The sequence below is a fragment of the Carassius gibelio genome, chromosome B14, assembly GCF_023724105.1.
Source record: "Carassius gibelio isolate Cgi1373 ecotype wild population from Czech Republic chromosome B14, carGib1.2-hapl.c, whole genome shotgun sequence".
Lineage (NCBI taxonomy): Eukaryota > Metazoa > Chordata > Actinopteri > Cypriniformes > Cyprinidae > Carassius > Carassius gibelio.
In genome coordinates, this window is record NC_068409.1 from 27,677,585 (window position 1) to 27,691,130 (window position 13,546).

General features: G+C 35.3%; 1 protein-coding gene across 2 annotated transcripts in view; it reads left to right on the forward strand.

Annotated features, from left to right (window-relative positions):
• lingo2 (leucine rich repeat and Ig domain containing 2) overlaps positions 1-13,546 on the forward strand; it is a 326,054-nt gene that overhangs the window by 64,905 nt on the left and 247,603 nt on the right. The window contains exons 1-2 of one of the 2 annotated variants that reach the window (XM_052574216.1): positions 417-636; positions 3,078-3,162. The gene's annotated coding sequence lies outside the window, so the exon portion shown is untranslated. Of the gene's footprint in view, positions 1-416; positions 637-3,077; positions 3,163-13,546 lie in introns of those variants that run through there. The other variant, XM_052574215.1, reaches the window with a different exon arrangement.

Sequence of the window (13,546 nt, forward strand, 5' to 3'; positions counted from 1 at the left end):
TTGAACGGCCACCTCTGTGCTTCCGGCATAGGCTGGAGTTCAGCTGAGGGGTGCAAACTGCTGAAATGGCACGGTGACTACAAGAACGTGCTAATGGAAAGTGTTTGTGTAGCCAGAGGCAAGGGAATAGGGGCTTGGGATAAATCACTCATGCAGGCTCTTTATAGACACATGTGAGACGGTGTTAAGTTTTTATTTCGAATCGCATTTCTTCCAACCTTTGGCCATCTGGATTATTCAGACAGATGACTATGTTATTTTCCCAATCCCATTGTTTTATTTTGCAGCGTTTTGTGTTGGCATCTAAACTTTGCTCCTTGCCAGCTGTCATGCATGGAGAGTTTTGCAAAGATAAGCACATCTCTGACTTGCTATGTGGGGTGTAAACCCCCCAGTGCAGCACCCTTAGACAGACAGCAGATGGTTGATGTGAGAAAACAATGATGGAAAGGCAGAGACACAGAGGAGGAGAGCATTTTTGAAGATTTTGGAGGAGAAAGAGCTTACAATGCAACTGCTGGGACAACATTGCCATTGTCTGAATGGCAGAATTCTGGATGTTTTACAAGACAGAACAAGCTTGTGTGAGCCAAGACCACCTTCAGAGCAGTTTTAATATGGTAATCACACATGTGGGTAAGTTTTTTCTGAGTACCTAAGTTTGATTTTGTTGACATTCATAAAATGAAATGTCCTTAAGCAATAAAACATAAATGTTACAGATTGATGTCTCAAAGATCCCGAAACTCTGATTGTTTTGGAGAAGTTGAGTAGATGATAGTATATTTTATCATTTGAAATGTATTTATGAAAAAAAAGAAGCCCTAGAGTGTGACATCATATCCTGTTTTTTTTTAGCATGTTAGTTGTGGCATCTGAAGTAGTTTTGTCTAGTGTGACCGTCTTCATTTTAGCATTGTCTAATGATATTTGGGTGAAACACAATTTATTATTTGATGCAAAGATTGATATGATTCAAAATTTGATAATTTCTTTGATAAGGCTTTTAATCAGTACAGGGTGTCAATATATGATGTTTGTGAAAAATTCTAAACTTAAGAATTGGAGCTTTTTCAGTTTATTTGTGTGGACTGGAACTGTACTGACCAGGAGGATGAATTAGAATTTAATATTTGAATTATTTTATTTATTTAATATATGTTGTGAATAAAAGGCAGCTCAGGATAATAGAGAGAAGTTTTGTTATTGCTGTCTGCCTGGTTCCTAATATCAGTATTTATATTCTGATTTCATGTCCTGTCTTTAATTTGTATTAAATAATCACTTGGCTTCAGTACGCTTTTGGATACATATTTTTGTAAACGTTACAGCCATGGGTCCAGAAATCTATGTACATAGCTAAAAGAGAAGTATTATTTTGTTAATTTGTCATATACACACACACACACACACACACACACACACACACACATATACGTCTTGAAAGCTTGCTAATACAGAGGGTACAAAAGCACTGGTAACCTACGCAAAGTGAAGGTCTATTACAGTTCAAAGAGAATGAAATAGAATGGTTTATGAACGCTGGCTCAGAGCCTTTTCCATTAGCATTGAGATAGCATTGAGCTTATTAAAAAGTAGACATGTCATCTCAAGGTTTTGTGCTTGCTTGCGTGTCACTTGGCTTTGGCTGTACTGTATATTACTGAACGGAGTCCAATTTTTGTGATTAGCTTAGCATAGAGCCATATCTGCTTGTTAAAAACACACACTAGTCTTAATTTCTGAAGGTGAAGTGTTAAATGATCCACCAGCATTAGCTACTGTAATCTAAAATGTTAATTCAGGAGCGCAGTGATTGTGGCTTTTAGTGCATATCTGTTACAGCTTTGAGGTAATTTGCATGCTAGTGTACTTCTCAAAGTTCAGTTAATTATCTTTTAGCATGATATTAAAGCACCCTTTCTTTTCTAGACCAAAAATATTCATGGCTTAATGGTCTTGAGCTCCAGTAAAATTATATCTAAAAGGAAATGTCCAGCATTGTGCTACATCCTGCAATACCTTGATCGATTTATAGGATCTTTTTTTGTGGACTTCTCTTAACTTAAACCCTTTTATATCGATAGCAGGATGATCAATCACTTTGAAACTCAAGGTAAATCACTGTCCATCACCTTTAATTTCAGTGAAGCTCAATTGACTGGTTTGTCTTATTTAAAGAGAGCTAACAGTAAGACGATCGATCCCAGTGCAGTTAGTCTGACTTGTGTGGCATGGCTGCATTGGAAATGACGCGTGGGGGAATTCCATAATGTTCTATAGGACTTCAGACTGGTTTGAAATGACTATGGTAAACACCAAGTCATATGGTCATATCTTTCTTAGGTTTGTTAATAAATCATGATAAATCAATTACCATTAAAATATTAATAAATTCTAAATTAGAATTGGCAATAAATTAATAAATACCATGGGCGTTTGAGTTATGCCATGGCAAAACTTCAATGTCACATGATCCTTCAGAAATCATTCTAAACATTCTAAAATGCCGATTTGGTGCTCAAGAAGCACTTCTTATCAACATTTTCAGAATTCTTTCAACAGAAAGTTCAAAAGAACATCATTAATTTGCAAAAAGTTTGGTGACTCTGTAAAAGTCTGATGTTGCTTTTTATAATAAAACAGATTTTTGTTAGTGTACTCTATGTTCTCTATTTGTGGTGTTTATTGACACTGAGAGAGTTACTGATTGGAGGAAAGCTCACTGACTGCAGTATAGCAGAATGTCCCCAGGAGACTCTGTCATTTTTCTTTCTGGTGGTTTTCAGGTGCTTTATGTTGAGCTCCTTATGTACGCTTAGACCTTTTGAAATGGGTTGTACAGGAAACAGGATAAAGCAGTATGTCCTGGCATTTTCTTGTCATTGAAGGCATTTCTGTTCTTATGTCTTGATGTATTTATGTACTGAATTGCTCTTTGTGACATCTGACAGGGTTGGATGGGAGATGGTATTCCATCATGTGCAGCTGGAGTCACTTCCTCAAGCTCACTTGTGTGCTGTGTAGCTATAGGCCATGATTTCATTTTTTTTTTCATCTTGCCTTTTTTGTTGTAGAAGAAGAACTGGTATAACCCAGAAGGTGTTGCTATGGAGCCTGGTGTTCAAGTTCTGACCAAGCGCAGATGGAGCCAATCAGCAGGTAACAATGGGAAGCAGTTTGTTAATACAGTGAAATGTGTTCAAATTTATGAGGAGATAAATAAAACTATGCAGACTACCAATTAGCTGTAGATTTAATGAATATGAGAAAAGTTTTTAACAGTTTACCAAGCTTTCTTTACAGTGCATGCATTTTTTTTTTTTTTTTTTTTTTTTTTTTTTTAAAGCACATATTTAAGCTTGGGAAAGTTGTTGTCATGTCAAATTAATACTTGCAAAAATATCCAGATCCCCACGGGATGTGAGTTACTGGCTTGTTCTGTCATGTTAGAGAATATCCCACATGCTGCCAACATGTTTACAAAAAATGTATTTATAACAGGATTTATTTATTTTAATGAATGTGTTTGCTGTGTCAAATAGCACATTTGCGAAGGGGGCATGGGAAAGATGAGCAGAGTCTAATTGGTGTTGGATAACTTTTTGTGGCTCTATTAGTTTATTAGAAACTAGTCTCCTTGCTGAACTAATACATTGACAATAGTATCATCGATAAAATACTTATTTTTGCACAATGGTTTTGATCAATGTACCTGTCGCCAGTTTGTACTGATTAAAGAAATTATTTTGATTCAATATAATTTCAGCTAAATCGACAAAATTGGTGGCATGATGTCAATTACAACTGAAAATATTTTTGACATGTCTTTTAATATCTTTTAACCTAACCCTAACCCTAACCTAACCTAAGGAATTATATTGCCTTTCAACCCTCATTATTGTTTTTATTTAAGAATATACAGTTGAAACTGGAATCATAAAATTAATAATTAATTTAATATATCAGTATACCCAGTTTCTGAATACAAGCAGTCATAATTACAATAGAAATACAGAAAATATCTTTGAATTCAGGGGCCTTTGAATATAGCGTTGGCCAACCACTGACAAATTTGATGTTATATTATGTTCTTTTTTTCTCCCTTTATCTCTCTATCAAATATAGGCATTGCTAAACCTTAGAAAGCTTATTGAGTTTATTTTTTGCATTGTCAAGAGAGTATGGAATCCTATATGTGCATAAACATCTATCACTTCAAGAAGAAATGCATGTTAGAGACCCTCAACCCTGCAATATAGCCAATTAGAACCACACATCTTCGTCCTCATATTAAATAACACCACCAGTCCCTTTCCATTAACCCAAGTGCATGGATATTAACCTGGTATATGAATACACATCTCTGCAATGCCAAAATATATTACACCACCACAAAACGAAAGTTAAAATGGATCTCAGCAAGGCCTTTGTTTTGTGAAATTTATGAGTGCCATTATAAAAAACATCAGCCTGCTAAGATAAGTCCTGATTGAATAGGAGAAAATAATGCTTAGAGTGGTGGAATGAGCTCAGAGGAAACATGCATTTCATCTTGTGCCATGCAAATCAATGGGGCCCAGCAGGGAGGCAAAATGGGGACCAGACCCGTACGCAAGAGCCTTTATTCACTCTGCTTGAACCCGCAGCAGAGCCAAAAAATGAGCCAGCACCTTAATTCAGTGTGTTAGCCATGTTGGTGCATCTTGGGAAAAAATACCGTAGTTGTCTATTCAAAGAAAACAAAGCGTAAGTGAGTCAGAAGGGAAAAGGGAGCTTGTTGTGCGAGATGCATTCATCTGCACCACGTCACAGCGGTTCACAAAATAACTCTGCCTACACTGATCGAAGCAGCCGGCGTCAATGTAATACTAGATATTTACAACAGCTCGCTTCACAAATGGGCGTCTAAAAGCCTTAAGTTAATATGTCATCTGAACAAAGTATTAGAAAACGTGAAAACAGTTTTGTTGAGTATGTGTTTCTGGCTGAAACGTTATTTGTTACCCAAGCTGAACCCTGTTTTGATACCTGGAACTGAGAGTTAAAATCGAAAGGGAACTGAAACAATATAGACTGAGGTTGATACATGGTGTCAAAGTTTGCGATATTGACTGAATTGGCTTACGCAGAGATGCAGAGAGTGATCGCCAATGCAGTGGTATTATTTAATTACTCCTGCCAAGAGGAATAATTGATCTTTAATTATGTCCCAGACAGGAAGGTTCTAACACACCCTCTGTAAAACAAAGTGATCATCATCATAATAAATGTATTTAATATGGACAGACAATTAAACAAAAAATTCCTGGTAGGGCAGGGGCTTTATTGAGACTCTCGTATCTTCATTTTCTCATTTCTTAATTAATTTATTATTTTATAATATATGCATTCATTTTAGATGAGCCAGTGGAGTCTTTTAATGACGCAGGCATGTTGCACACAATTTTTTTTTTTTTTTCATAAATGTGTTTTTCCAGACGCGTAACAAACATATTGATTGCTTTGGAACTCATTTAAAATGACTCAAGGCACTCTGAATTATTTTGAATATGTCATTTAGCTTATTTGAAACAAAAAACCTTCTATTCATTTGTTCTGTTTACCCGTTGCATTAACCTTGAGAAATCTGAAGCACTAGCTGAAGTACCTTAAGGGGAGATTCACAAAGAGGAGCAAATGATTAAAACCTTTACAGATACATTTACAATAAATGTTCACATAGTCACTTGAAAAAAATAAATAAAAGATTTATATATATATATATATATATATATATATATATATATATATATATATATATATATATATATATATATATATATGATACAATTATTATTATTATTATTAATTTTTTTTTTTTTTTTTTTGTGAAATGCACATTGATAATAATTTTCTTTCCATTCCACATTGCTGTATCCTGTCACATACTGTTTGTGTGGTGTGGGGTGGAGGGGGGTTAAAAGACAAACCCTGTTTCCCAAGAGTATTCATGCTCACCTCACATACCTTCTGCTACTTAATAGCTGTTTGTCAGAACAGTTGTGAAATGTAGGGCACATTTTGGCTGTACTTGAAGAAACCGTTATGTATTTCTACAGAGAACTGCTTCTCTGAGGGTATAGGAGGCTGAGGAACAGCAAATGGAGGTTGTGCACTTTTTAGTGACATCCACTCTGTGGAATTTCAAAGGAATCGCCTGCGTAGCTATGCTAACACTGCTGCTGATCAGGAAAGTTCTGACAAGGCATGTCTGGAAATTAAAGCAATCCACTTCGCCACTGTCAGCATAAACGGCCAACCTCAATCAACTCTTTGAAAAATTCCACTGCACATCTTTCTAACAGATTTTAACTTCCTCTCAGGAAAGGTCAGCCTGTGCTCCTCACCTGATAAAAATTATGAACCTGACTCCGCATTCAAGACCCATGATTCCTTATTTCCACAAGGAACTGGTGGAAGTTAATTAGTTTCAGGAGAGTCAAAAAGGGAGGTTCACTCAAAAATTGGTATTGGGTGGTTTAAAAAAAAATGAAATTCAAATGACTTTTCAAATTCATATTTTGTGCTCCACAGAAAAAACAAAAGCAATGAAGGTTTGAAACAACAATGAGAGTGAGTGAATGGTGGAAGATTACAGTTTTTTTTTTTACTATCCCTTTAATTAAGTACATATTTTACTGTATGTAACATTGCATCTTTGAACAGAATTTGATATTCTCCATTGTTTAAGAGCTGAACTCGCCAGTGTAAAGCAGTCTATACTCGTTGTATTCAGTAGTAATGCACCAGAAGATTCTCTTCTTTTCTCCCTTTTAAATGACTGACTATTGATCTGCGAGAAAAATCCACTGCTGCTAAGTGCAAATTTACTTTGTTTTTCAGAAAAGCTTGCAGGATACAAAATTACTTGTTAAACCAACCAGTTTCCTTTGTTTGTTTTATTTTATTTTATTTTTTTATTTATGTTATTTTTCATCGTCTTGAAATTAGATTGTAAACTGCAAAAGATTTTTTGAGATGCATATTGCAAATTGCCATCAGTCAAGTAAACTTCATCTATAGTATATTATGAATAATACACCTTCAATTATTTATTTATTTATTTTATTTATCAAGTGTGTTTAGTGATAGAGTAGTACGCTTAAGTGAGAGGCTAAGACATGCTTTAGAGTGACTTTGATCAGACTGTTTTCTAGTTTGAATTGATCTAGCAGCTCATGTTTGACAGACTAAAATGAATGCTTGTCAGGACTGTCAGTTGCAACACTTGTGCCTGTCTTGTCCTCTTTGAAACTAAAAAAAAAAAAAAAAAAAAAAAAGTGGATGAGTGTATGTTTTTGCTTTCAGAGATGAAATGCACTAGTCACTCTTGCTGAATGTATGAATGAGGTCTCCCATGGTGTTCCACAGTACTTTTGTGTGCACAGCAGAACATCTCTCACTGGCAGACTGACCACACAAATGATAAAGAAAAACAGCTTGAAAATAGCACAGACCCAGTCAAAAATAAATAAGTATATATATAAAAGCATATTATATATATATATATATATATATATATATATATATATATATATATATATATATATATATATATATATATATATATATATATATATATATACACGCATTTATGGTATACTTCAAAATCTGTTAAGAGAGCAAAATTTCTCACATAATCTTAGATTTCTTTTCTCATGGAGAGTACGATGTGATTTTATGTTTGTAGACCATCGTGTTTTACCTCAGTGCCTGATTAAAGTTGCTTTATCATGAAAGGTGATTGCTTCATTTGGCAACAGCTGACTGATCATTACATCAATGACATTGCTGATACTGCCATCTGGTCTGCCACAACCTGCAGGTAGAGTTTCATTAATGTCCTCAAGTGCAAGTTCTGAGGTCTTGAGATATAACACATTACTTTAAGCACTTTCTGACATTAAGTAATTTAGTTATTAAGTAATAAGTTATTACTGTTCTTTAGACATGTGCGCTTCAAAGGATGTCTGAAGTATGTAATTTTTTTCCATGGATTGCTTGGAGTGTGATTGGGTACATGCACTTGAGAGATGAAATTAAGTCAGTAATGTTGCTATTTTTATCTACAAACATTTTTGTTGGTTTGTGAGCAGCAGCTTTATTGGTAACATACGGTACAGATGAGCTGGACTCGTTTAAAAGCTGATCTGGATTTAATAACAATTCACTGCTATTGCCTCAAGAGCATGTGTAAGAGTGTATCTATCTTTGGCTTGTCCGTTTCAGAAATTTATGAGCCCATCTGCAGCCAAGTAAACTTCTTTTGTAAAATAGGTCACATAATAGATGATACCATTTGTGAAAGAGACACACTTATCTTCCTCTCTTTGCCTAGAACTCATGTATTCCACAATGAGTCTGGATGTAAAACATTCAGTGGTATGTATTGTTATTTGCAACTCCTCGTTTTATTTTCTCCTTAAAAAAAAATGTGTATGGCCAACTTGTGGTTATCTTGTCATAATGTTGATGGGCATATAAAAAAAAAAAAAGAAAAAAAAGAAAAGAAAATATAAGTACTTTTAACTAACACTCTTTTCTGAAGTTAGTGTTAGTGTGCTGTATGTGCATTAATTTCATGTTTATACTTCTTAATATTACTTATATAATGTAAAGTAATGTGCAAAGAGTTGTTTTTATTCAATAATTAATCTTTTCTCTTCATTCATCGTCAAATTGCATTCACATATAGTGAAAAATAAAATAAAATTGCTTGTTTGCCAGTCGCCTGTGACAGTCAGTCACCAGTGACCTGTGATAGACTGCATGGAATACAATAATACAGCATCTCTACTAAAACTGAAATGGGCTTAACTGCAAAATATGATCTGAACTTTTCAAGCTTTATGCTGCAGTCAAAACACACTCCAGACGACTATGACCTTGACTGGAGGCTTAAAACATTTTAGAGTTTAAAAATTGGCTGCAATAATCTCTCTTGATATGAACACTAAATGCCAAGGCCAGGATGAGACTTTAGCCAAGCAAGTACTTGGGAATTGGAAAAGTTCTTATGGAGGGTAAATTCAATTATGGTCACCCTGACTGGGTTGTTCACATGCAGAATTGAAAATTGAGGGTAGCTTGAGGGATACATAACATATTATGAAAATGTATTTAATAGATTTAAATGACTTAATCCCACAGAAACACTATCATTCAAAAGTCTGAAGCTGATAAGGTTTTTCAATGCTTTTGAAAGAAATGTATTATGCTCACAAAGGCTGCATTTATTGAATAAACTTTACAATGCAAATATATATATATATTCCAACAAAGCGAGTTTTCAACTGTAATAAATTAATCTGATGGCAACACTGAATTTTCAGTTGTTTAGCATTACATATTCCTTCATATACATGTGTCATTCTAATATGCCGATTTACTGCTGATTTTTTTTAATTATCATCATCAATGTTGAAAATGGTTGTGCTGCTTGCTGAATTCATATATATATATATATATATATATATATATATATATATATATATATATATATATATATATATATATATATATATATATATAATAAATAAATAAATCTTGCTAACAATTTTGATTGGTAAGCAGACTCAGAAGTCTCTAATGTACGTCTTGCCAAACACCCTGTATCCCACAAGTTTGAGCACAGCCACAGATTTATTGATTACAGAACTTTTGCATTGTTTTTAATACCCTTTTTATCTACTAGCAGATGTAGTGAATGCCTACATCTGTGCAATTGACAGCTTGGCTGTTAACGTCCTCTCCCACAAGCAGCTGAGGAAACAACAGGGAATAAAAAACCTTCTCTGGAGCTCCCTTGAAACAAGATAAAACTTAAAAAGTAAATTGTGTGTTTGTTCCTGCTTCTGTGTATGACATTATCTCCAGATTGGACTTGTCTCTTAGTTTAAGTCTCAGACAGATCATCGCTGATTCCAAGTGCCTGATTTCTGGGAAGCATCCTACCCTGGATGACTTTTAATGAGGTAAATGTCAAGATGGCTTTTTCAAAAAATATATTTTATTGAAAGGAACAAAGTATAGTAATCTTCCTTTTCTACATGTGCAGAGATCCTCAGATTCAAGAGTTAACAAGAGGTAGGAGGTAATTTTAATTGCCCTCTGCCTCTATAACATCTTAAAAGACATAAGAGTTATTAGAATCATAATCATTTCTTAATGACGAGACTACTGCTAGAGGGCCCAGTGGGAAACTAGACCTTTCTATTTGTTTAAATGACCGGCGGCTTGAAGGAAATTAATGAGGAGAGGCTCTTAAAGTGTGGAGGTATCTACCTGCCACAGAAGAGCCTGCATAAAATAAATTTAAAGCTGAAGTGTGTTTCCTTTTTTTTCCCCTGTTTAAACACTTTCTCCAGTTTAATATGTATGAATGCTAAAAGACATTTGTAGGCCAACTGAGTCCCCCGACTACAAGGCTCTGTGACACGGTCATTGCTCTTTCTGTTTGAGCATCATGACCGCACAATGACCGAGCCAACATTGGCTCAGTCTACAGTAATCTTGGAGTGGGACTATCAGTTTGATGAGCAATGGCAGATGAGGGCAAACGAAGAAACACATGAGCTGCAGTGTCAAACTGGCTTGATTAAATAGATTTTAGGGTTCATTTTGATGTGTGTCTGTATTAAGTACTAGGCTATACTTTGGAAGTGGGCTCAATATGATCCAACCTATATTTTAGGATATTTGTGAGCTTTCTCCTTAAGTTCTAAATATTTATTTGTTTATATATTTATTTTAGATATTTTAAAATATATAAATATTTTGTTTATACTGCATTTTATTAATTTATACTGTTTCTTATATATAAAATACTGTGCAAACGTCTTAGGCCATTAGTATTTTCACCACCAAAATTAAATCAATCAATAAATTTAGCCAGTATACCTTACACAAAGATCTGAACTCACCATCATTCAGTCATCATCATCAAAAAAAAACGAAAAAGACCAAACTTTATGTTTAAAACATCTTTGGGAAGCTTTGTAGGAAGGTTTCTTCAAGCCTCTTGGAGATTGCCACAGTTCTTCTGGATTGAGTCTGTCTCTCTTTGTTCTGTTTCTTCATGTTATTCCAGACAGACTGATGATGATGATGAGATCAGGTCTCTGTGTGGAGCACTGGCTTTTGTAAGACAAAAATCTCACTGGATTTTTACAATTAATCTCAAAAGGAATATTTGGAAATGTAAACAGATATTATCCTACTGATACATTACAGAAAAACATAAGCCCCTTTCACACTGCGTTTCCGGCAAATACACGGGTAAAGTGTTCTGGCAATTGTTCCCGGTTCGCTATTTGCACTTGTTGCGCTTTTGAACGATCTCGGTGTCAAAAACGCTTGAGTGTTTAAATTGACAACATGTGCAAATGATCAGCTACAATCCCTTTAGTGGTGTTTTACCCCAACAAGTGAGTGAACAACGTGAATCAAGGAAGGAATTTTGTATTACTATTAAAAATAGCCGGGGTGGTGATGCATTTTGGCAACCCATACTCAAAGATACAATAGCCCCAGGATGTCGGGGCTATTTTGGCTTTGGCAGTTTTAAGAAACCACACACAATTTCACCTGGTGCACTTGTGTGCACCAATCCTGTTACTTATCTTTAATATTTTAATGCCTTTACAAACAATCAGTATCTCCATAATTTTCCCCCATGATGAACAATAATTTTCTGCTGGGTCCTGTACACTGAGAGGACAGGTTCACTGGGCCGTCATTTCTTGGCAGTCTTCTCTGAACTCACATTTCCTGTCAGTCACTGTTCCCCGGTGGAATGAAAGATCTCCTTTGATGATTCCAGTCATGGATCTAACCTTGAGATGAATGTCAGTGATGGTTAAAGGTACATTTAACATGCAGGAAGCAAGTTCATCGTGACAGACATTAAATCCATGTGATTATACAGTAGGTCATATGAGGCTTGCTTATCTTTTAAAGGACAGTTCACTCAGACTAAACCAGGTAAATTCAATAACCACTCCAAAAGACTTCATACAGTGAAGGAGACGGTTGCCTCGTTGTGTCTTTCTGAATGGTTCATAAAGATATCCAGCTCATAAAAGTGAATTGAACAACACTAATTGTGCTTTCTACTATTGACTTTCCAAAAAAGAGCAGTCTTATAGGAGTTATTTGCTTGTGAATCGCACCACTTTGTTTTTGCATGCCCTTGAGAACTACTGTTCTTATTGATAATTACTCCATCTCCAATAGTTACTGTTTTAAAAATGTTTTGAATGATTTATTAAGAGATCCAGCTGGACTCCAGTTGGACTAAACTGGTTGTACTGTGTGTTTTGATTTATTTGGTCCTAAAATTAGACTCTGCTGCTTGCACAGTATGTTTTCGATTCATAAAAGGAATAGTTTTAGGTGTAATGTGCTGACTGCAGTGATGGTGTATGTTTCTATTCACTGAAAACAGGCTCATAAGACATTTGCTTTCTGCATTGGACATGTACTAGTTGTACATGTTGCATTTATTTAAAAAGATTTTTGCATGCCCATGCATGAGTACAACTGTTGGTATGGCTCTTTAGTCCCTTTCTAATATGTGACTCACAATTTGTCCTGAAGAAAACAATACACTGCACAATACTGAAATTATCTACTATTTTAAAAATCTTTGAAATTCATGAAGAATGCATTTGTGGTTTACAGAAAATGACATGAATTGCAGTTTACACATTTCAATTGAAATCTTTCACTTAATTATAAAAAATTGTCACTTTTAGAATCTGTCCCTCTTCACCTAGTTCCTAAAGAGTCAGTTATGATATTTATAGCAAATACTTTGATAAGGGTCAAGGATTAAGACACATCTCAAACCTTCTGGCTGTGCTTCCCATAACTGTAGACATGCCTTTAAACCTCTCTGCTCTGACCTTTCTTGTTGGTATTGAAAGACAGCTAACAAATAAAGATGCTCCCACACAAAGGTCATGTTTTTCTGCCTCTAAAGGACATCACAGAGATGGATCTGACAGTGGTCATAGACTGAGCGACTGGGGGCCTCCGCTGGAATGAGAAAAGTCTTCTCTGATTTTGCTGCACCACTGGGTAAAGATAAACACATTTTGCTGCACTGCTTGGGCCTCACAATGGACAAATGCATGAATGGATGAGAGCTGCTGTGATCACAATCAAGCAAATGGAGTATGGATTTTCAGTCTAATGGTCTTACACCTCAAACTAGCATTTACTGATAAGTAGGAGTTGCCAACATGATCGAAAACCATATGTGCATCACAGTAAGCATACCGTATGTTTGACTTACTTAAAGAAAAAATTAATGTAAAACCAGACAGGTACTCTGTGATTATGCTTTTAAGGACAGTGTGATGGAAATTAATTGGGCTTTATCTCTGCTTATTGGAGTCCACTTGGCAGGCACCATTAGGTAGTTGTTCTGGGTGACAGACGGGAGCTTGACTCCAGGGCTTATTGAAGCCAGCGGGGCTCTGACATTCTTACTTGTTGGATT